The sequence below is a fragment of the Lontra canadensis genome, unplaced genomic scaffold, assembly GCF_010015895.1.
Source record: "Lontra canadensis isolate GAN:19392208 unplaced genomic scaffold, GSC_riverotter_1.0 scaffold13, whole genome shotgun sequence".
Lineage (NCBI taxonomy): Eukaryota > Metazoa > Chordata > Mammalia > Carnivora > Mustelidae > Lontra > Lontra canadensis.
The window spans coordinates 27532255-27555314 of NW_022631007.1; the positions used below are offsets into that span (position 1 = coordinate 27532255).

The 23060-nt window shown below is 44.2% G+C and overlaps 1 protein-coding gene across 6 annotated transcripts in view; it reads left to right on the forward strand.

The window, feature by feature from the left end:
• The first annotated feature begins 865 nt into the window (after window positions 1-865).
• Window positions 866-23060, forward strand: part of TANC1 (tetratricopeptide repeat, ankyrin repeat and coiled-coil containing 1) — a 239731-nt gene continuing 217536 nt past the window's right edge. For all 6 annotated transcript variants that reach the window (XM_032857876.1, XM_032857872.1, XM_032857874.1 and 3 more), the window contains exon 1: window positions 866-1030. The gene's annotated coding sequence lies outside the window, so the exon portion shown is untranslated. The remainder of the gene's footprint in view (window positions 1031-23060) is intronic.

The following is a 23060-nucleotide window of genomic DNA, read 5'->3' on the forward strand; positions in this document are numbered from 1 at the left end:
CCAGGACTCCAGAATCTGTAGGCCCTATCCTGGCTTTCGCCCTGCTGGGAAATAACAAAACATTTTGGGAACTCGGGAATTTAATTTACTGCTACCAGCTGAAACAATAACAACATCTTTGTCTTACCCCCCTCTCCATACCTCCCTCCTCCCACCGACAGAAACATGATGTTGGCCCTTTGTGGATGTAGCATAGACAACACAGGGCCAGCATGGAGGGGTTGGAGGAGGCTGCAGAACTGGGACCTGGGGGACCCCCCCCCCCCCCCCCCCCCGCAATCAACAGTCCCTGAACATCCTTATTTCGCTTTTGGGAAAAAGACAGCAGGGGAGATGCCCCTTACACCTTCGACCTCCCTTAGCTCATTCGTGCCCCAGAACGTGAGTTTTCGAGTGTGTATGTGTATGCTAAGTGAGGGAAAGAAAATTCAAGAAAGCCACAAAAGTCACCGTGAAGCATCCACCAAAACTTCAGCTTAATTACTCCCATATGTCTTCTTTGGCTGTTTTCAAAACGCGGCAAGAAGAGACGCCGTGTCACTACGCTGATTCCAAAGAGGTTGAAAAACTACCATTCATCCAATCCAGGCTCGGAGGGGCCAGGCGCAGCCTCGGGAGATTAGCCCCCTTGGGGGGCGCTGGAGACCAGGCGGGGAGAGGTGGGGCGGGAAGGCGCTGCGCCCGCGCTGGGCGGAAAGTTCGCGCGCTGCGTCCCACCGGGGTCCCGGGAGACGCCGCAGCCCGGGGCGGGGAGGGGCGCGGGAGGCGCGGCCCGGGCGGGCGCGCGAGAGGAAGGTGCCTTCGGGAACACGCGCAAGGGCGGGGATTCGCGCTGCCAATGAGGCCCGGGTGTGGGCCGTGCGAGGCGGGGGGACGGGCCGGAGCGCAGCTTTCGCTGTGGCAGCTGCGGGAGCAGTGGCCGTGTCGGGAACCGGAGGAGAGGCAGCGGCGGACCGTCGAGCTGGCCGCGCCCCGAGGCCCGGCCCTGGGGTGGGGAATCGCACGACGGAGTTGGAAACTTTCCCGGCAGGTAACTCCCGCCGCCCTGGCGCCGCCGCCGGCCTCCCTTGTGTCCCGGGCAGGGCCAGCTGCGGCGGTGCAGAGGGAAGGAGAGGGTCCCGTGGAGGAGGAGAGGGAGATGGGGAGAGTGGAAAGGCATGTGGGAAAGTTTCTGGAGCCTGCCTCCCCCGCCAGCCCCCGCCTCGCTGGGCACACCCGGGAGCTTTCCCGGGATAGGCTTGGACATGTTGGGCGCCCGGGCCTTGGTCCTGCCGGCTCTGGAGAGTCGGCGCCTTCCTTTCGCGGTCCCGTCCGCGCCGGACAGAGTCGCCCCCGGCAGAACTGGGGTGCCCACCAGTCCCCCGGTGCCCCCGGGGACGCGCGGCAGCACGCTGGAGTTTCCGGACCACCCCCTGCCGGCGCTCCTCCTCACCCTCTTTCCCTCCTCCTGTGTAGCTTGCGGGCTTGGCAAAGGCTCGGGCTGCGCCTGGTACCTGGGGCAGGGGAGGCGGAGAGAAGCGCGCCTGGCACCGCGGGGTCCAGGGCGCCCCCGGAGTGTAGGGGAGCTCAGGTCGTGAAGTTGCCGGTTGAACTTAAGCCGGAGGGCGGAGTGGGGGTTGTGGTATTTCCCCAGTCGGGGCTGAAAGTCTATTGCTTCCCTTCCAAAACACAGCTATTAGCATATCCACGTTCTTTTATGTGTTTGGGGGGGGTGTAGGATTAGACATTGAGGAGGAGCTGGGAAAGACGATGATTGTATCAAGATTGTGAATTCCCCTGTTCGTGGGTAGTGGAGAGTGGTCACTTTTGGAGGAATTTATGTCAAGGCTGACGTCTTACTGGAAGACTTTGGGGCGCGGGCGCTCAGCGCTGGGGGCTTGGAGGGCTCCCCGCTTTGGCGCGACACCTTTCCGGAAGGGCTGGCGAGGAAGGAAGCCCTAAGCATTGTGTGGCGTATTTGGAGACAGAAAGGTCTCGGGATCGGTAGTCTCAAAAGTTACTTGACTTACTGTGTAAGGCTCCGGGAGGAAATGCAGCGGTGCCCAGGTAGAAACACCGCGTCGCGGCCTGGGGTTCGAAGAACACTAGCCTCGGCCACAGTCTTCCCCTCCAGCCCAGTTTTGGCAGCCCCAGATCACTGTACCTCTCTCTGGTGATGAGACTCCTATCGGTAACGCTAACGCTGTCCCTGCTGGAGTCAACCGGATGAAGGTAGGAGGGCACCTTCATCTTGAACTTGACCCTAGGAGCAGCGCCGTCTGGGCGCGTTACAAGGTAAACGCAAGCTGAATCTAACCGTGGGACGGGCCTCGAACTCTGGCACGGAAGAGAAGTTCCTGGCTTAGAATCTTAGAGAAAGGGTTTTGGACTGCTGAGGTCACCAACTCTGGAAATGACAGACCACCAGACAGCAGAGGTTAATAATGTGTTTGGAGGGGGTGGGGATGGGAGAGGAAAGGAGAAATCCGGTTAGTTGGTACAGAGACGTGGTATTCCTCTATAGAGGAAATGAGGGAAATCTACTTTCCCCAGATCCGTTACCCTACTTTTCCCCTCCCCCTTCCTGGGTCATCTTTATTCCTGGCACTCCAGGGATGGGGGAGGGGAAGGAGAAGCAGCGGTTGTGAAGCTCCTCTGGCCGGCTTGGAGGTATTTTAGATCTGCTACTCCTTAGGAACGTTCCTGGATTTTAACAGCTGTTTCTTGATTGCTGGGAATGAGAGAATTTACGAGCGACTGAGAGATGGTCATTATAGTATAGTCTGAATGTTTCACTCATCTAATCTACTTAGAAATCTCACCAGGGACCTTCATGAGAGTATGTCAGTTTCTGTAGAGTTTGTCAGCCAGAATGTTTGGTGCATGTCAATCAGAACTTGTGGTAAATACATCCTGGTGGTATTGAGATGAAAAGTATGCAGGGATAAAGGAAATACGGTATCTGACATCCTTCAGGACTTCCTCCTAGCGTTGCTCCTGTTACCTGCCAAGTGAACTTGGTCCAGGCTTCCTGACTGTTCTGATTTGACAATAAGGGATGGGAAATAGTGTCATCCATTTTAGAGGAGGCAGGAAAGTCCAGAAATAAATGTAAGGTTGCTTTTTCATGACCCTGTCTTTCAGCTGAGATGCCACAAACTTAGTGCTGGGACTTGAAAGCAATGTTTTTCTGCTTTCCTGGTTTAACCACCAGAATGTCCAAATTATCATAATTTATGTCCATACTGGAACTAAGGCATAACTGATTCATAGTCAGCCCTTTTCTGCTTCCCATAAGAGCCTGTGGAAAAAAAGAACATTTTGTCTCTTTCACCACACACGATTTATTTGGTGCCATACTGGGTTTTTGATACTGGGTGATTGAAGGCACAATTTTGAAGACAATGAAATTGTCTTGATTAAACTGTCCATTTTTAGGCAATATCCCCTTCAGAGTTGCTGATTAATTCTTTATCTCCCAGGGAATAGTATCCGAGTATCCCTGGGCTGCTAAAACTATAATCCATGTTATAATGATGCCTGCCGCATGGCATAGCCGGAGGTTAATGTTATGTCAATGTTTCTTTTAGACATTTCTAACCCAATTGTAAAGGTTTTGTCTAGGCTGGGTTGAAAGTAGGCTGCGAGGCTCACAGTCAGAGAAGTGGCTTTATTTTTATCTTTCTGATGAAAAGTTTAGTTTAACTTGTTACAGGAGTAAAGTTCACAAAAGCAAAATGAAGCAGAGGATCTGTGTGTGTGGGTGAGTGTGTGTGTGTTTATCTGTGTGTGCACACTCATATTGCTGGGGAGGGATTTTAGTTTCTAGGATAACTTTGACTGTCTTTTAATTGTGTATTTCAATGGTGGAAAATTAGAACCTCTTCCCAACCAGTTTACAAAAATGTTTTCTGTACAAGGCTCCAACACCTTTTTTTTTTTTTTTTAAGATTTTATTTATTTATTTGACAGAGAGAGAGAGATCACTAGTAGGCAGAGAGGCAGGCAGAGAGGGGGAGGCAGACTCCCCTGCTGAGCAGAGAGCCTGATGCGGAACTCGATCCCAGGACCCTGAGATTGAGACCTGAGCTGAAGGCAGAGGCTTTAACCCACTGAGCCACCCAGGCGCCCCCTGTACAAGGCTCCAACACCTTTCTGGGCCTTGTTTTTCCTCATCATTGTCATCTCTAAAATGGAATTATCTTTTCAGTGCTCAACTTCTCTGAGAGAGAAATGCAGGCATTCCGTAACCAGTGCCGTAGTATTGGCACAGTGCTTTGGAGTTTACAGAGGGCTTTACCTACATATTTTAACACTTAATTCTCAGTTTAGTAAACCGAGGCTGAGCCAGTTAGATCAGTTTACTGGGTATCATCTATAAATTGTGGAGTTAAACTTGAAGCTAGATCTTCTGATCCCCCCCCCCCATTTATGGAGTCACCTGAGAATTGGTTAAAACTTGACAAACAGACTAATGTTAATATGTGGCAATTTCTCATATTTCATTTATGGGTTATTCTGGTTTCAGGACCCCAGGGTTAACATCTATGCTTTGATGTCAGAGATTAAAAACAGATCAGTGATAATGGTAATAAAACTTTCTCCCCAAGAGAGTTTCAGAAATTCACATACCTCAAACTAATCATTTGTTTATTTTCAACTCCTCTTTTATTAAGTAGGCTTCAGGGTCTAGTGTGATTTATAATCCAGACTGGTAACCCAGACAGCATTCTTAAGGAAATCACTTCTCAAATCTGTGTGTCTTTTTTAAAAATAAGAAATGAACATATCATTTGCCTTTTATCTTGGTATCTCTTAGCAGAATTACAAAGCCTGGATAAATATCCCTTTTTTGGTGTCATCATTCTTGGGTTCTTTCTAATGATGTCTGGATAAGTCTAATTTTGCAGCACTTTCTATGCTACATAAGTTCTTAGGGAAGAATGCTGTTGGTGTAACAGTAAAGAAGTAAGGAGTAGGCTGCAGGTGACCCATTTTCACAGGGACTCTAAATGTCTGTCCTGTGTCCTGCTTGCCTGTTTAAGAGCGGAGTGCAACTTGACACTCATTTGGAAGCTGGTATGGATTTTCTTTAAAAGGTTCTAAAATAAAATTATGTGCTAAGCTATAGGCCCTTTTATGTCTGAGCAGCCTGTCCATCTTGAGCTTTTTAAACTTATTCTCAGAAGACTGCCTCTTTGGAATATGAAGCAGTGGGGTTTAAACCTCAAAAAAGAGTAGTTACCCAAGAAGTACTGATTGACTGACTGGAAAGGCTGCCATTTCCAGGTGTGTGAGTAGAGAGAGCATAATGAAGCACTATTTGCTAATGAAGTTGAGGGAGACTTTGTTATCAGTGTACCTGAAGGGAACTAATGTAGCAAAGCAGAAGAGCTCCTGTTTATTTTTTTTATTTTTTTTTTTAAATCAGGAGACTGGATTTTGAATGATAGGGAAAACTTTTGGTAAAAAGAAGGCTGTCAGGAAACATTATCTTGTGGAGAGTGAAAGGGGTTCCGGTGTAGTGTGGTTATGGTACTGATGGCGGTTGCCCTTCTCGAGTAGATGTTTAAGGGCTCTTGTAGGTATGTGTGATCAAGAAGAATATTCTGGAAAGAAGAGTCCCATAGGCAAGAATGTCAAGGACAAGGAAATTGGTGCAGAGGGATGGCATAGTCCCTGGATTTTACCCACTGATTTTTGCCGCTACCATGAAGGAATTTATTAGTAAAATTCTTCCAGCCACAGTTGTAGGTAAATGTGAACCGAGTATGTTCAGTCATATAGCCCAGAGCCATGGTGACTCACCACCTTCCCTGCCCCACCCAGCACACCTAGGGTTACTTGCCTGTCATGAATAGTGGCTTATTACCTCTTTGAGTCCAGGTGGGGGGTGGGGCAGTCTCTAAAGAACACTTGGTTATGCTCTTCTCATGCATATATATTCATGCAAAACCAGGATCTTTTATTACATGTGCTTTTGAAGAAATGTGAGAAAGGTTTGACATACAAGGGTACATATAATTTGTATGGTTTAGAGCATAGTGTATGCTTATGTAATGTGCTTTCTCCCCCTCTGTCATATCAGTATATTCTTTGGCACTGTTTTAATGGCTGTTTGGTAAATCCATTACATATGTTAACATAATTTATTTAACCAGTCTATTTGGATGTTTAGTTGTGTTGAAAAATATCTCTTAGGCTATCAGAGCCCTTTGGCTCAGATGTGGTTTACTCATCATTAAATTACAAGGCCCACATAGGGGCACCGGCTGCTGGTAGCTTCAGAATCTCACACCATCAAGAAACGGACTCTTTGCTCTTAGTTCCGGTTTGGGAAAACCCTGGAGAGAACCCGGATCGGCCTGATGCCACCCAAAGGACAATTCCGGTTGGCAGTCTCCATTAGACCCACAAGATGGGCTGTGGGGAGACAAAGTATCCCACAGAGAAGGGGTTCATTGTTAATGGAAGAGGGAGGGAGCAGGCTAAACAAAAAGAGCTAGTTGTTTAATGCAGGATATGTTACCAAAAGTGATATTGCTAGTCATAACAACATACCAATGTACTGGAGGGTAAGAACGATTTTAACGCTCCTGTGATGTGCACTCTACAGTCTTGAGACTTTTCCACATTCTGTGCGGATTTGAATTGCTGCATAGACAGGCTCTTGTATAACAGGATATTGAATTACTGCAAAAAAGTTGGGAATTGGTCATTATTATCATGTATCCCATTATACTTCCCTCTTTTTGCCATGCTTTATTCTAAATTACTTGGGGTTAGTGACATCAATTATTAATGTTTATTGAGTGCTTGCTTACTCTGAGCTAGATGTTTGAATAAAAAAAAATTAGTGGAAATGAGACAGTGTTGTTATTTCTTTCCCCACTGTCCTGTGTGCATAGAGTGTTATACCAGGGATGGTTTGTTGCCCAAATCATAGCATTCTGCATCCTGGCCCTTTTTGCTTCTTGTGGTTTAAATCAGCTACTCTTTAATTGATCCAGAGGTGGAAATTGGAACTGGGCTCAGCTGGCTGGTTTTTCTGCCTGGGCTTAGGCTCACTCACACTCTAATGGTTACATGATTCTTTATGGGGGCCACTGCTATAGTAATTTCCACTTTACTTAGAATCATCATCTTGCTTTTGATTAGTTTTCCATTGGCCATGCACTTCAGGGCACGTTGGGTGTATCCTCTGCCCTAGGGAGTGACTCTTGATTAAGTCAAGTCATCTTTAGTAATACCATACCTCTTGCTAGTGACTGACTAATGAATATTTACGTGACAACTTTTAGGTACCGCCATATTGGGAACTGAAGGTTGTCGGGAAAATAGAACAGGTTGACACTCTAAGGATCATAGAGGACAAAGATGGATGTGCCTAAGAATACAGTGACCTTTTCCAGCTGCTGAATGAACTAACCCTGAAACCACTGCGACTCAGGACAGCTTTATTATTGTTTGAGGCATTATCTCCAAATGGAATATGCTAGCCCATCCAGTCTGGAAAGGAAGGAACTGTTAGAATTTTATCCAGAAAGAAAAGCTTTACTAATATTTAGTAGATGGCAGACACTGGTTGGTGTACCTGAAAGTCTCCTGTTACTTAGGTTACATGAGAGATGAGTGGGCACTTTACAGCCTAGTGGAATTGCCAGTGGTACTCTCATTTTTATTCTTGCTTTTGGTGCACTCTATCCATGTAAATGGGTTTGTGAATTATATTACCTATTTTCGAGTAAACTGACTCCCACAAAATGGGCAAATGGCTTAAAAAGATTCTTGCAAAGAAAGCTTAATGGTAATGATTTAAGTTTATAGGATCAAGAAAGTGTCTTTAGGAGATGAGAAAATGACTTTTTTAATGAGTATTTTTTAATTTTTTATTTTACTTTTTTTGAAGATTTTATTTATTTGACACAGAGAGAGAGCACAAGCAGGGGGACCAGAAGAGGGAGAAACAGGCTCCTAGCTGAGCAGGAATCCCGGCACAGGGCTTGGTTCTAGGACCCTGGGATCATTACCTGAGCCAAAGACAGTTGCTTAACTGACTGAGCCACCTGGGTGCCCCTTTTATGATTATTTTTTAAAGATTTTATTTATTTTAGAGAGAGAAAGTGCCAGCTGGGGCTGGGGAAGGAGTGGAGGGGGAGGGAGAGACTGTCCACCAGACCCCCCCCACAGAGCCTGTTGAGGTGCTCCATCTTAGGATCCTGAGATCATGACCTGAGCCGAAACCAAGAGTTGGAAGCTTAACTGACTGAGCCACCCAGGTGCCCCAAGGAAATGACTCTGAACTCAGATTAGTAAATTGGCAGAAAAATTGTGTATGGATTTGTATTAATAAAAATAAACTTAAGAATACTGTTTGCATCACTCTTATCCTTTAAAAAGTTTTTAATGGATATTTTATAATGTACATGCTACATTATACACATGTAATTCATAACTCCAGAGTTTTAATTATGTATAAATTATATGCAATTTACAACATGTTGGGGGTACATGTTTAATTTTTCCAATTTTAGGGCTACATGGCCAAAAAGTTTTGAGCCTGTGTTTTCATCTGTAGTTTTATAATTCTTGTTATTTGTAGCTGAAAGCACAACTGATGCAGGGACCGATAAGAGCCATGGCTGTTCCCTTTTATTCACAGCTTTCAAGATTCTCCACGATATGGTTCATTACTTTCCTTTCTAGACCCAGTTGTCTTCTGTCTCTGCAAATGCCGCTCAGCTCCTGCCCATTCTATAACTGTCACATACTTTGTATCAGTTTTGCCTCAGGGAAGGCTGTCCTCCCCATACCCCACTACATTTTTTTTTCTTTTTTAATTTTTTAAAAAAATATTTTATTTATTTATTTGAGAGAGAGATAGCACATGAGCCGTGGTGTGTGGGTGCAGTGGGAGAGGGAGAAGCAGACTTGCTGCTGAGCAGGGAACCCAACAAGGGGCTCAATCCCAGGACGGGAGATTAGGACCCAAGCTGAAGGTAGATGCTTAACCTATAGAGCCCCCCAGGTGCCCCTCCCCACCCTGTTTCCATTGTCCTTTAAGGCCTAGCTCAGATACTGCTTTGTTACTAACATTTTCTCATCTTCTGCTTCTGTATTTGCATGGTTGGTTCCTTCTGTTTAATCCCCCTGGGGAACATTACTTGGACAATTACAGTGTTTTTTTGCTTTTTGCCTTTTATAAGGTGCTGGCCTGCTTGCTTTGCCTATGGGTTCGAAAGTAGGCTCCATGCCCAGTGTGGGGCTTGAACTCACAACCCCAAGATCAAGAGTTGAATCGCATGCTCTACCAATGAAGCTAGCTAGCACTACGGATTGTAGGCGTCTTGATGGTTGGAGTCCTGCCTTATCTTAGTTTTTTAAATTGCTTGTTTCCCTTTCTTGGGAGCAAAGGGAGGCAAGCAGAGTACACACAGTTGTTAAATTCAGCTCTGTGCTGGTTACTGGCTGGCAGGGAGGGTTCCTTTCTCCTCCAGCCCTCAACAGCCTTAGGCAGTAGAGTGCTCCATATATGTGTAAGGGATCTGAGGGCAAAGAATGCACATGGCTAAGACGGGAGGATCCTGGATCCAAACCCCGGGGAATTTTTATTCCAAAGATTTTTGTCTGGCCTCATATGTGTTGTCCACAGTTAGACATTGTTCTCCTTTCATGTGGGAACAGTGACAATGGGTACACATGGGAAGCTCTGCGGGCTGATGCTGCAGAAACATCACGGGCCAATCCTAGGCAGGTGAAGTCAGTTCAAAGGAGAGTCTCCTCCCCAAAGCCTGGAGGATGTGTTATATGAAGCTCTAAGTGCCCATGGACGGTTGTCTGCCTGCAAGTCGCACCAAGAAAAATCATGGGGGGACTCCCATGGTAGGGTCTGGCCTGAATGTCCCCGCTGGAGGAGGTGATGGACTTTACATGGTTCAGCTGAATCTAATTACATGTGCTGTTATTCTCTCCATGGTAAGGATAATTGAGGGATGACAAGTTGTTGGCTTTCAAGTTGAGCCATGTTAGATATATGCTATCGTGATGGAAAACAGACATTTCTCCAGGGTTTTGAGGGTCAAATGACAGAATGTCTATGAAAGGGTTTTGAATGTTGTAAATTGCCTCTTTGATGCAAGGGAGACATCAAATTTTATTGTTCCCTTATAGCAGCGACTTTGCACTCAGATTTCTTTGTTAGCCATTTTTGTCTATTTTTATAAAAAACCCCTACCACCTCATTATCACTTTTCATAAAATTAACTGATTTTTAATGTCATCTAATTGTTCCCCAGATGGCATTTGTCACCATTTCTGTTTTCTTGGAACTGGGATTTGATCAAGGTTTTCATAGTAGCACTGTGGGGTTTTGTTGATTTTGTCTTTTTAAATGTAGAAAGATAAAGCCTCTGCCTTCGGCTCAGGTCATGATCTCAGGGTCCTGGGACCGAGTCCCACATCGAGTCCCACATCGGGGCTCCCTGCTCAGCAGGGAGCCTGCCTCCTCCTCCTGTCTCTGTCTGCCTTTCTGCCTACTTGTGATCTGTCTGTCAAATAAATTAAAAAAAAAATCTTAAAAAAAAAAATTTTAAAAAGGGCGCCTGGGTGGCTCAGTGGTTAAATGTAGAAAGATGCTATCTCACCACTCCTTCCTTTTCCCTTCCGACTTTTAGAAGAGATCTTGTATGATGTCCCATATCTGAATTTGTTCCTTGTGGTATTGTTTATCTTGTCCTTTGTCCTCTGTATTTTCTAAAAATTAGAAATATATATATATTAGAAATATATATATATATAATTAGAATATATATATTCATATATATATATATGAATGCTATATAAATATATGTAATGGCTTAGAGTTCACTTGGAAGTTAATTTTATTAGTGTAACAAGGGGGTGCAAGCTTAATTTATTCCAGTTGTGGTTGGAAACATGGTATTATTCTGAATAGTTGGTCTGGTTGAATGGTTATAATTTTTCAGTATATTTTAAGATTATAAACTATGTGCCTACTGGGTAAAGTGGCTTGAGCATTAAACATTTTTGGTGGTTGAATTTTATTGAGAATGACAGGGTATCCAGATGTGTGGGTGGCTCAGTCAGTTAAGTGTCTGCCTTCCGCTCAGGTCATGATCCCAGGGTCCTGGGATCAGGTTCTACACTGGGCTCCTTGCTTAACGGGGAGCTTGCTTCTCCCTTTGCCTGCCCCCTGCTTGTGCTCTCTCTCTCTCTGACAAATAAATAAAAATCTTAAAAAAAAAAATGACAGGGGGGCTCCTGAGTGGCTCAGTGGGTTAAGCCTCTTGCCTTCGGCTCAGGTCATGATCTCAGCATCCTGGGATCGAGTCCCGCATCAGGCTCTCTGCTCAGCAGGGAGCCTGCGTCCCCCTCTCTCTCTGCCTGCCTCTCTGCCTACTTGTGATTTCTCTCTCTGTGTGTCAAATAAATAAAATTTAAAAAAAAATGACAGGGTATCTGAATTGTAATTGTAAAACATGATTCTATAAAGATTTATTCTAAGCACATTAATTTAGTAATATGCATTAATTCTACCTCTACTGGATAAATTTTAACAGAATATTTTTCTGATAAATGCTTATGCTAAATTAAAGTACAGTTATTAATCTAAGCACACCCTCAGGGTCATAATTTTATATGTACATTGTGTTAGAAACTAAGACATGTAAATAAAAGTTCCTGTTATAGCTGACTTTGCTAACTTAATTTGATATTTAAGTTTTTTTTTTCCCTTGATATCCTTCCAAGTACTTGTATGTCTGGGAAAAATTAAACTCAAAGACCTTGCATGATGAATGGTAGCTATCATAGGTAGTTCCCAGCACATTCTTGATTTAATCCCTTAGAAGGCAGGAATACTGTTCTATATATTAAAATTTGTTGTGAATAATAAGGTACCTTGGATAGTAAGTACTTTGGAACTGTAGTAAGTACTACACTGAAAATATACACACAGTGCTCTCTTTTTTTCTCCTTTAAAAAAAAAAAATACAAATATATAGGACTTAGTGAAACAAGCCTGATCTTTGAAGCCTGGTGAACTGTGGTTTTGTGTGTGATTCTGGGCAGCTTCCTTGACCTCTGTCTTTTTATCTGTAAGATGGGGGTAGTAATCCTGTTTCATAGGCTTCATGCCAAGACTGACGTTGAGAACCTGTATAAAACGCTCACCACTACTCGTGATGAGCATCAAGTGACATAATGGAAGTGCAGAGTCACTGTATTGTACACTTGAAACTAACATGGCGTGCTCTGTTAACTGGAATAAAAAACTTAAAAAACGAACAGACAAAACAAATGCTTAGACGGTGCTTGGCTTGTAGGTGCTGAAACACATCCTCTTCTCTCTTCTTTTCCTCTTGACCATATTTCTAAGCTCAACTTTCTGGACCATTCGTTGAATGGAAGTTTTTGTCCAAAGTGTTTCTATTTTTATTTATTTATTTTTGTTCTTAGTGTTTTAAAAATTGCTTATTTTAAGATACTTGTTATGGAGTTCCGGATAAGACCTTGATTTCAAGATAATTGGTATAGTTTGTTGCTTATATTAAAACAATTAGATGTTTATATGAAATGTTTTGAACAAACAAGTGGGACATTTTTAGGTGGTAATTTACAAAGCAGAAGGGACCAGAGAAGAAAGGGTGTTTTTTTTTTTTTAAAGATTTTATTTATTTCTTTGACAGAGATCACAAGTAGGCAGAGAGGCAAGCAGAGAGAGAGAGAGAGAGAGAGAGGAGGAAGCAGGCTCCCCGCTGAGCAGAGAGCCCGACGCGGGGCTCGATCCCAGGACCCTGGGATCACGACCTGAGCCGAAGGCAGAGGCTTTAACCCACTGAGCCACCCAGGCGCCCCGAAAGGGTATTTTTTTAAAAAAATATTTTTATTTATTTATTTGACAGATCACAAGTAGGCAGAGGCAGGCAGAGAGAGAGGAAGGGAAGCAGGCTCCCCGCTGAACAGAGAGCCCAATGTGGGGCTCCATCCCAGGACCCTGGGATCATGACCTGAGCCGAAGGCAGAGGCTTTAACCCACTGAGCCACTCAAGCGCCCCAGAAAAGGTATTTTTTTAATTGGCGTGAGGATATTGCTAATAAATGGTCTGGTTTTAAATGAAAAATAGTATTTTACAAATCCATTTATTTACTAAGGATTGTGAGAACATGAGAAGCTCTGCAAAGTTCAGTGGAGTTTCACTTGAATGTGGCTTAGAATAAATAATACACTTTATCTTACTTAGCTGAACTAAGCCTGTAGCACCAGACTCAATCAAGTAACGTGTGTGTTTATGAACAGGGTACGGCAGCCAGAAGAGCAGCCGTCCTACAGTGGAGAGGGGCCGGTGCTTCCCTGAAGGGCCTCAGAGCTTCACAGTGGGGACCAGGGGAGCTTCTCCTTCCTGGCCTGTGCCCCGTTAAAGACTCATGTAAAGGGAGAATGACTATATCCTAAGTTCTGAATGGGAGAAGTCAAGGAACACATTTTGGAGGCTGCTTAAATAGACACTTATGGGCCTTGACTCCTTGGGATTTTGGGTAAACCAAGAAGTCTCCTCCAATCAGCTGTTTCTGAGTCTTGGGACCTGTGGTTTTCTAATTGCTTGTGCAAGAACAGGTCCCAGGAAGACAAGGGCTCACAGTGCTCTCTGCCCAGGCAGCACCTGTTCTCTGAGAAAGGAACCTGATTTCCTAAGGGCACTCAAGTCCAGTGCACTTGAACTTGTTATACTTTTCCCCCTACAATTAAGTAACAGTTTTGTTTATCCCTTCCTTTCTGAAATGTTTTATTTAAGCAAGAGGGGCCCCTTAAGCTGTCCAGCTCCACATACCGGAAGTCAAGCCGGAAAGAGAGAGTGTGATTCCTCTCTCCCATCATGGAAAAAGGGAGGAGATGTCATTTCTAGAGGGACAGTGATTGAGTTCCAAGCAGATGGAACTTGCAAAGGCATTTCACCTTCACAGGGCTTTTTTCTTCCTTTATTAAGAGCAATCTTAGCTAGCTCGAGGTATATAATATCCTTATGAGTTTTAGAAATAAGAAGGGACCATGAAGGTATTAACTGTTTGACAAATTAGAAACTATTTTCATTTGGTGGAAGTCTTGCAATAATTTTTCCAACAAATATTTCTCGAGGGCGGTCCATTGTGCCCTTCTGAGGTCAAGGCCTAGCTCTGTGCCTCAATCCAAGGAGACAAGTGCATGCATAGTACCAGTGATAGAAGGCAGGTGTGCAGCAGGAGAGTAGAGAAGGAGGTGCAGAGGAAGAAGGAGGAGGAAGAAAAGGAGGAGTTGGTGGTCAGGGAGGACTTCAGGGAGAGGGTGAAGGATGCGTTGCACTTTGCCAGGCAGGGAAGGGGGTGAGGGGCTTTCTGGGAGGGGGTAGGAGCAGCAGAGGCAGTGAGGCGTGAAAATACAAGTCATGTTTGGGGTACTGTTTCTAGAACAGATGGTGCTTGGCATTTGGGTACCGTGGCAGGGAGGAAAGGGCCAGATTGCAGAAGGCCTTGCATGCTAGGCGAAGAAGTATGGATTTGATCCTATAAAGCAAGTGATAGCTGTCACAGGTTTTGAAAGCAGGGAGATGATGTAATCAGCTATGTTTCGGAAGAAAAGCTCAGGCGGCGGCGGCGTGGAGGAGAGCCTGGCTCGGGCACAGATGGGCAGCAGGGCTCCCTGTTATGAGGCTTTTGAAGTAGGTCAGGTGAGAGATGATGTTTGGGGCCTGCACTAGGAGGAGGAAGAATCCCAATGTCAGTTCAGTACCTTCTGTTGTGCATTTAGGGTGCATTCGCTCATGTCATTGCTGCAGAGCACTTTTCATGGAGTGCGGCTGTCTTCACCCTCATTTTGCAGAGAAGGAAAGGGGCTGAAAGTACCCTGGCTCTGCTAAGATGTGCTCGGGTCGACAGCCCTGTGCCATCATGCTTTCACAGCAGAGGGAATGAGAACGCAGAGGAGGGTGAGCCTGGGAGATGATTTTTGCAGCAGAGTGGAAGCTGATCCCAGAACAGAGTAGGACTTCTTAGCTGCTGACTCGAGGTAGATGTTTCCTGGCAGGTGGCAAGCTGCGCACAATGGGTGATACCCATGACCAGGGCCTTGCTGAGGAGGTGAGGGGCAGGGTTTAGGGCCCCTCGGGGATACCCTTTTGAAAATTCCCTATGGCCAGTTGGAAGTTGGGTTCTTGGAGCACATCCTATCCTCCCTGTGGGAACTCCTTGAAGTCCTTCAGGTAGGCCTGGACTAGAACTTCTACAGGAGGAGATGAGTAATGGGCCCTTCCTCCCGAGCCCCAGTCCTAAACAGTGCTGTACTGCCCTTAATCTGAAGGGCCCTTTCCAGCCCGTGCCTGTTGCTGTTTCTGTTGGTCTGGAGTGAGGGTTGGCAGTCTGCAATTCTTTCAGGATTCTGGGATCCTAGAGTGAGCCAGGCAGGTGGCTACAGGATTGGACTGTTGACAATGTTTGGCTCTGTGTGGCCTAGGCTATCTTTTCCCTTTACTTCTTTCGGGGCCTTTCAGTAGCTCCTTAAATAACATGATGTTGGATCTCTGGTAAGAACCAACACCTTGGAAAATTGCTTCTTTTTAGGAACGTTCATACATTCATTATTTAATTTTGCCAAGGCTATTTTTTAGTTATTTGGATTATTCCGAGACTTGGGAATGTGAGTACTCTTGAAGGTTGTTTTGGGAATTGAGTGACGTCAGGTCCAAACACCCAGGCCTAAACCTAGCCTTACGCCCTTAATCTTGGGAGGGAGTGTGAAGACAAATCTTCAGCGCCTGCTTCTTCCACTTGGCCCCGTACTGAGAGTGGACCGTGCAGTGCATTTCTTTTGAACCATTACCTATTGTATCCTACCTTTCCTAAAGAGGTAGGCATTCTTGTTTGGTTGTGGCGGATAATAGGAGAGAAAGGGTTTTTTAGGTTTTATTTTCAGCCTGTGTGTCTTTTGCGTTGATGTCTGGTTACCATTGGGACAATTTCTGCTGCTTTTTCTCTCTGAGGAAGTAAGGTTTGGGTTCATTAACTGCTTGCTGCTGAGTGGTTCATTTTTCTCCTGTGTGGGAGGGAGGAGTGGCTTCCTCTTGTGTTCTCACCTTTGCGAAATGCCACTCCTACTTTCTGTGCTCTTTATAGCACTTCTCTGTCCAGTTTTCTAATCCCTGTCCTGATGGAAAGCATAGAAGGGGAGCCACTTGTTCTCTGATTGGTTTGTGCGGTCACTGACTCGGTGCCAGGCTCTGGGCTCTGTGGTTACTCTTAGTCCAATTTCATACCCTTAGAGGCCGTGGGAGCAGGCAGTCTTTGCTCAGCTTGCCGATGGGTGTCCATCTGTGGCCCAGAGGCCTCCTAGAAGGTTTCCAGGAGGACCCTGGTGCTTGCTCCTGAAAGCTGCTCTCTGTCCCGCCTCTCACCTACTCATGGCCCTTTCCAGGGGTGGCTCATTCTCTGCAGAACTGGTCAGCTTTTAAATCCTTTATGGGTGCAGGCCCAGAGGTCGGTTTTAGCCAGTGGTTATGGGGACTGTGGATGCGGCGTGGTTGGGGGTGGGGAGAGAGGAGGAGTGCTGGCTGGGAGAGCGAGCTGGTGAGATTAAGCGGGATATCACGGCTGCTTACTTCGGCTTGTCCTCTTTATTGTGAATGGCTCCTGAAAGACCCTGCCTGAGTGTGCAACGTGCACATTCGTGGATGCTGTAGGTGAGATTTGCTTGTTGATGACCTCCTTTTTGCTTTCTGCTATTTTAGTCCTGCATTCTAGGTTGCTTTTGGCTGACTTTCGGGGGGGGGATTTGGGTTACCCATAACAGTTATGAAGGTGTCCTACCCTTCAGGACTGCCTAGTTGACCTCAACTGAACTTTCAGGATCAGAATGTGTGGCCATCTGCTGAATGGAGAGATCAATGATTCTGGAGTAAAGTAGACTTGCTCTCAAATTTTCGCTCCCCTTAATGCTTTTATTTTATTTTATTTTTAAAGATTTTATTTATTTATTTGACAGAGATTACAAGAAGGCTGAGAGGCAGGCAAAGAGAGAGAGAAAGAGAGAGAGAGAAGAGGAGGAAGCAGGCCCCCTGCTGAGGGGAGAGCACAATGTGGCGCTCGATCCCAGCACCCTGGGATCATGACTCAAGCCAAGGCAGAGGCTTTCACCCACTGAGCCACCCAGGCGCCCATCCCTTAATGCTTTTAGACAGGTTTCTTAACTTCAGGGCCTTGGTTTCTTCATCTGTAAGTCGGGTATGGTTGTGTTCAGGGAGGAGTGGTATTTGTGTGCTACATCTAGAGGAGGGTTTTACACCCTAGTATGTGTTCCAGAGCTTCCTTTCTTGTCCTGGCTTGATTCAGTGTGCCAGATACTGTGCTAAACTCTGGCAGGCGCAAAGATTAATGCAATGTTTTCTTTCCCAGAGACATTTAAAATCTAGTGACTGCGGTTGACTTGCACAAATTTATCCTGAGGGAGGAGGATAGTTTGTGGGGGCAGCCACGCATGGGAGCATTTCCTCTGCCCTGAGGGTTGGGAGATCCTTGCTTTCTGGAAGCAGGTTATACCTAAGCCCTCTCTTGAAGGACTGAGTAAGAATTAAACAAGCAAAGGAAGGTGGGATGGGTTGTCGCTAGAGCAATAACATGAGCAAGGCATGGAGTGTTTAAGAGAACTGTACGTAGCCTGGGTTTGGCTTGGAAGCAGGAGGTCCTGGGAACAGAGCCTGGAGAGCCTGGTGGCCTTTGTTGAGAAACTTAGATATAAAATTTTCTAGGATGGAAAATCAAAATGTAAGGAAAAAGAGTTACATAAATAGCGTTTAATAGCATTGTTGGGCATTTTTATAGCACACGGTCTGAATTAAATAGATTAGCATGCAACTGTAGAAGAGTGATCTGCTGGTGTTAACAGAATGAAGTCAGTTTATATGTGCTCTTAAGGAAAAACTTCTAAGAATATTATTAAACGAAAAAGATATATATGCACAGGGTGTCTTTGGAAGTACATATATGTATATGTAAGCCACGATTGTCTTTCAGACGGATGCAGGGGTCTGGGATGGACGACAGTCATCCATTTTACTGAAGACCCTTTTGCACCATTTGTCCACTTTTCCACATGCACGGATTTCTTTAAAGAAGGAAAATACTGTAAAGAAATGACAAGTGTTGTACATTATCAGGTGAGGCAGAAACCAAGCAGCAGTGTAAAAATAATGTGGGCTGCTGCTCTATAAGGCTATTATGCAGAATGCTAGATTATTTCATGCTCTGACAATAATAGCATTCATTTAGAGTTTTCCGCTTCCACATACATTACTTCAGTCAGAATTAATCACTTTCCTCTGTACTTTCACAGCAATTAAAATGTTTTAAGAACTGTACATGTTAGATGATGCTCTGTAAAGTTTGGAAAAGGAGAATATTATTTCTTTAATGCAACATCCATGGTTTTATTCCCGTCCATTCTTTGTATATGTGCAAAGTTTTCACAAAATATATTTGTGAAAAATACAACTCAAATGCACATTTACTTAATGGACTTCTCTTTTTATATGATTTCGCGTGTTTCCCTGAGTGTTGTGTAATTGTTCTCCTTATCTTTTTGAAAACCTACTTTTTTTGGGGGGGGTGGGAATGCAGTGGTTCCTTTCCCTGTGGCCTGTGTGACTAACTCATGCTTACATGCTATCACAGGTGTGCTGGTTTCCTGGGTTGATGTTCATCTCTAACTATATCCTCAAAGCTACGATGCCCCTTCATTACCAGACTGCAGGGCACGGGGAAAGGACTCAGCAAGTAGTTTTGAAGGAATGGATGTTCCTTTTGGGCTTTACAACAGCATTTTAAGGGCAAGAGGGGAGATACGTGCAATTTTCAGCCAAAGAAAGAGATTCAGGTTAAGCAATCCCCAAACTCACATAGCAGCAATCTGTAAGTAGCAGAACTCAACCTTGAATTCACTTTTCCTGACCTCAGCCATTTTCCCACTATTATTGAAATCAGAATTTTCAGTAGGTTTTGCTGGGAAAAGAGAGGGTGGGGTTCCATTTAGAATGAGTGAAGAGGATTTTGACCTTTGAAACATTTAATTGCTCTGTTGTGTTCTGGCAATGGGTGAAATTGGTTCAAAACCCAGCAGCCTCTTTGACAAGCTATGTGACCTTGGGCAAGTTATTTAACATCTCTGGGCATTAGTTTATAATTAGTTAAGTAGGTCTAAAGTGTGTGTGGGTACCTACCTCCACAGGGCTATCATAGTACACATAAAGCTTTTAAGATGGTGCCTGGCACATGCTAGGGACTTATTCAATGCTAATATAACTTTTTCTCCTCATGGTTTGGTGAAAAAGAATAACCAGTGTTGGTAAGGGTAATGGGGAAATGAGTACTCTACAGTGTTGGGGGAATAAATGGGGATAACTCTTCTGGAGGGCAATCTTTCAATGTGCTAATTTACAACATGCCAGCTCTTTGACCTAGAAATTCTAGCTCTAGAAATTTATGCTAAGAAGATAATTTTATAAACTCATAAAGTTATATTACGTGGATATTCAATGCAATATTGGTTAATAGCAAAAAAGTGGGGAAACCAAATATTTACCTCAAAAGGAGCTTGGTGATAAACTTGGTGACCCATACAGTGGAATAATAAGTAGCTTTGTACAGATTGAGAGGGAACTGAATGAGGGGATGTGAGATGTCTTCTATCCGCTGTTAAGTTGAAAAACAGGCTATAGAGTAGTGTGCATGCCATAATCGCATTAGTGCTTTTTTTTCTTGAAAATGTGCATTATGTAACTGACACCTTTGAGGGTCTACTGTGTGCAGCTTGTATCCCTATTTAAATGGGTTGTGAAGGAAGAAAAAAGTCTGAAAGATCTTTGGGTGATAGGATTGAACAGCCTTCCCTATTTTAAAAAATTACTTCTATACTATTTTTTCCTAATAGAGGAACCGTTTACATCCTTCATCCTGGTATCCGGCACATTTTATTTTTATCGTTTTATTATGTTTTTTGAGAGAAAGCGTGTGTGCCCAAGCAGGGGAGGCGGGGAAGAGGGGCAGAGTGGGAGAGAGAGCAAATCTTAAGCAGACTCCATGCTCAGCAGAGCCCAGCACAGGGCTGGATCTCACGACCCTGAGATCGTGACCTGAGCCGAAATCAAGAGTTGGATGCTTCGCTCACTGAGCCACCGGCTGCTCCAAATTAAAATTTTCTTCTTAAATTTTTAAAAACGTGGTTACTAAAGCTCTCTCTTGGTTTGTCTAGATAGAAGGAATTGTCTTTTGTCCTGACTTGTGTTTCCTCCATAACATGGAGCATTTGGTGTCTCCTGTGCGAATGAGTGCTGGTTTGGTAGTGATGTTTCAAACATCGACTGTGTGTTTGACATTATCACTCTTAATCATTTAAAGAGTGCTGAAGGAATTAAATCTTTTTTTTTTTTTTTAAAGATTTTGTTTATTTATTTGACAGAGAAAGAGAGATCACAAGTAGGCAGAGAGGCAGGCAGAGAGAGAGGAGGAAACAGGCCTCCTGCCGAGCAGAGAGCCCGATGCAGGGCTTGATCCCAGGACTCTGGGATCATGACCTGAGCCGAAGGCACAGGCTTAACCCACTGAGCCACCCAGGTGCCCCAAATTAAATCATTTTATTATGAAAAACTTTTCAGGTGGTTTGGGCAAAATAACTCTAGTATATTTGACTTAATCTAGTTTAAAGTTTCAAGGGAAGTTTCTGTCTCAATACAGTGGAGGATAAACTATCGATGGGTCTTAGCATTTTTTATTTCATGGTTTATAGATCACAGAATAGATTCATTGTTTTGTAATTAACTGTAGAAGCAGGATCTGTTTGTGGGGAGAGGAGAGTGAGTGGAAGGGGAGATGGGGTAGAAAGGAACAGGGTCATATATTTTAGAATGCAAACTACATTCGTTTTCACTGAGAATGAAGAAAATCAGTCTCCATGTTCATATCTCAATTTGAGATCTTCATATTGAAAAATGTTGAGTTTTTAATATTTTAGATTTGCATTCCTTTAAAAAAAGCAACTTACAATCAAGTTGACTTATTTGAGGGCTTTGTAGTATTGTTTTGCTAGATCGTATCTGGCCAACTTTATTGTATTAGCGCTTGAAAAGATACTTTGGATTTTAAAATTGAATTCTTGGCATTCTATATGAATCATATCATAAAAGAACTATTATTTTGAGGAGAAAATGAATCATATATATATATTTTAAAGGAGTGGTACGAAAGGTATGTTTAAGTCGGCTTTCGAGTTTGTTGGAACAGATGACACCAGTGTCATTAGAAGGATGACAGGCTTCGAGCTGGACAGAGCAAAGTGTGAATTGAAGTTCTGCCATTTCCACACTGAATGACCATTTCCAAGACCAGTCCTTGCCTTGCTGGTTGTGAAGACACAGAGAGACAGTGCATGAAATGTCTGATTCTTGTCCAGTTAAATGTCCAGCACATATGAGTTCCTTCTCCGCTCTTGCCGTTGAGATGAAGATTCTTTCTCTGTGTTTATACCTGTGCATGCTATGGTCCTAGCTGAAGCTGGCCAGCTAGCTGGTGGGCCCAGTGCTGAGCCCTGAAATGTTAGGACAAACTGGAATTCAGTCATTATTGCCATTGAACTTTTCAGTATAATGGATGGTTACCAGTTACCAGTGTTTGTCTTACTTTCTTTTAAAAAGCAAGATTTGGGGGGCCCTGAGTGCCTCAGTTGGTCAAGCATCTGCCTTCTGCTCAGGTCATGATCCCAGGGCCCTAGGATCGAGCTCCACGTTGGGCTCCCTGCTCAGCCGGGAGTCTGCTGCTCCCTTTCCCTCTGTACCACCCCTACCGTGTGCTCTCTTTCTCTTTTTTTCTCTCAAATAAATAAATCTTAAAAAACAAAAACAAGATTTATAGGGATGAAGTGCAAATTCCAGTGTAAAAATGTTAATCTTTGAAAACCCAGAGCTGGGCTCCTGTTATCAGGCACTTGAATGTTATCAAATCTGCTACAGGCTAACCAGATCTTATTGGGTAATCCTCCCCACCCACCCTCAAGCCCTTGGCCAGAGGGCAGCTAGCCAGAAGTCGGATACTTCAAACTGAAGCTCCCCAAATGGCCAGAACTGCTTTGGATCTTCCTTGGGTTTTTATAGAATGGGATAAAGAAAAAACTTCCAGGTGGTTAGGTCGTCGTACTAATACCTGTCTGCATTCACACTGCCTTCCCCTTTCACTAAATCTATCCTGGCTGTGAAGGCTCTGCCCAGACCCCACATTTCTCAGGATGCTTCCCAGACAGTGCTCACTTACACTCTGTACTTCTGCCTGCAGTAAACATGTTAGCATAGGCACCGCCGTCCTCATCTTTGATTATGGCTGACCCATGGGCACCCACCAGCTGTGACTTTTGCTTGTTTTTCTTTACATCTCCTACCTGGATGCAATGTGGACTTTCAGGACACAGCTCCTGATTTTGTTTCTTCCTTTTCGTCTGGTCCAATGTAAGGTTTCCCACACAGCAAAAACAGTCTTATCTTCTTTACTTTTAACTGAAAAAAAAAAAAAAAAAAAAAGGAGAGATAAAAATGATCTTTTTGTGTGTGTGTGTGTCTGTCTTTGTTTATTCCATATTACATATTTTTTTTAAATTTTATTTTTTATAAACATATTTTTTTTCCCCAGGGGTACAGGTCTGTGAATCGCCAGGTTTACACACTTCACAGCACTCACCATAGCACATACCCTCCCCAATGTCCATAACCCCATCCCCCCTCTCCCAACCCCCCTCCCCCCAGCAACCCTCAGTTTGTTTTGTGAGATTAAGAGTCACTTATGGTTTATCTCCCTCCCAAGAGATAAAAATGATCTTAAAAAAATAATTTTTCAATGTGTTCCTTCCTCAGTGTTTCCTTTTCATGGGCATACATGCACATGATATGTATGTTAAACGACTTGGTATGTTTTCTGTTATATAGTTTGCTGTTTTACATACACATGGTATGTGTTATTTTATATTAAGATGTATTTATAATGTGATTTGAAATGATTTT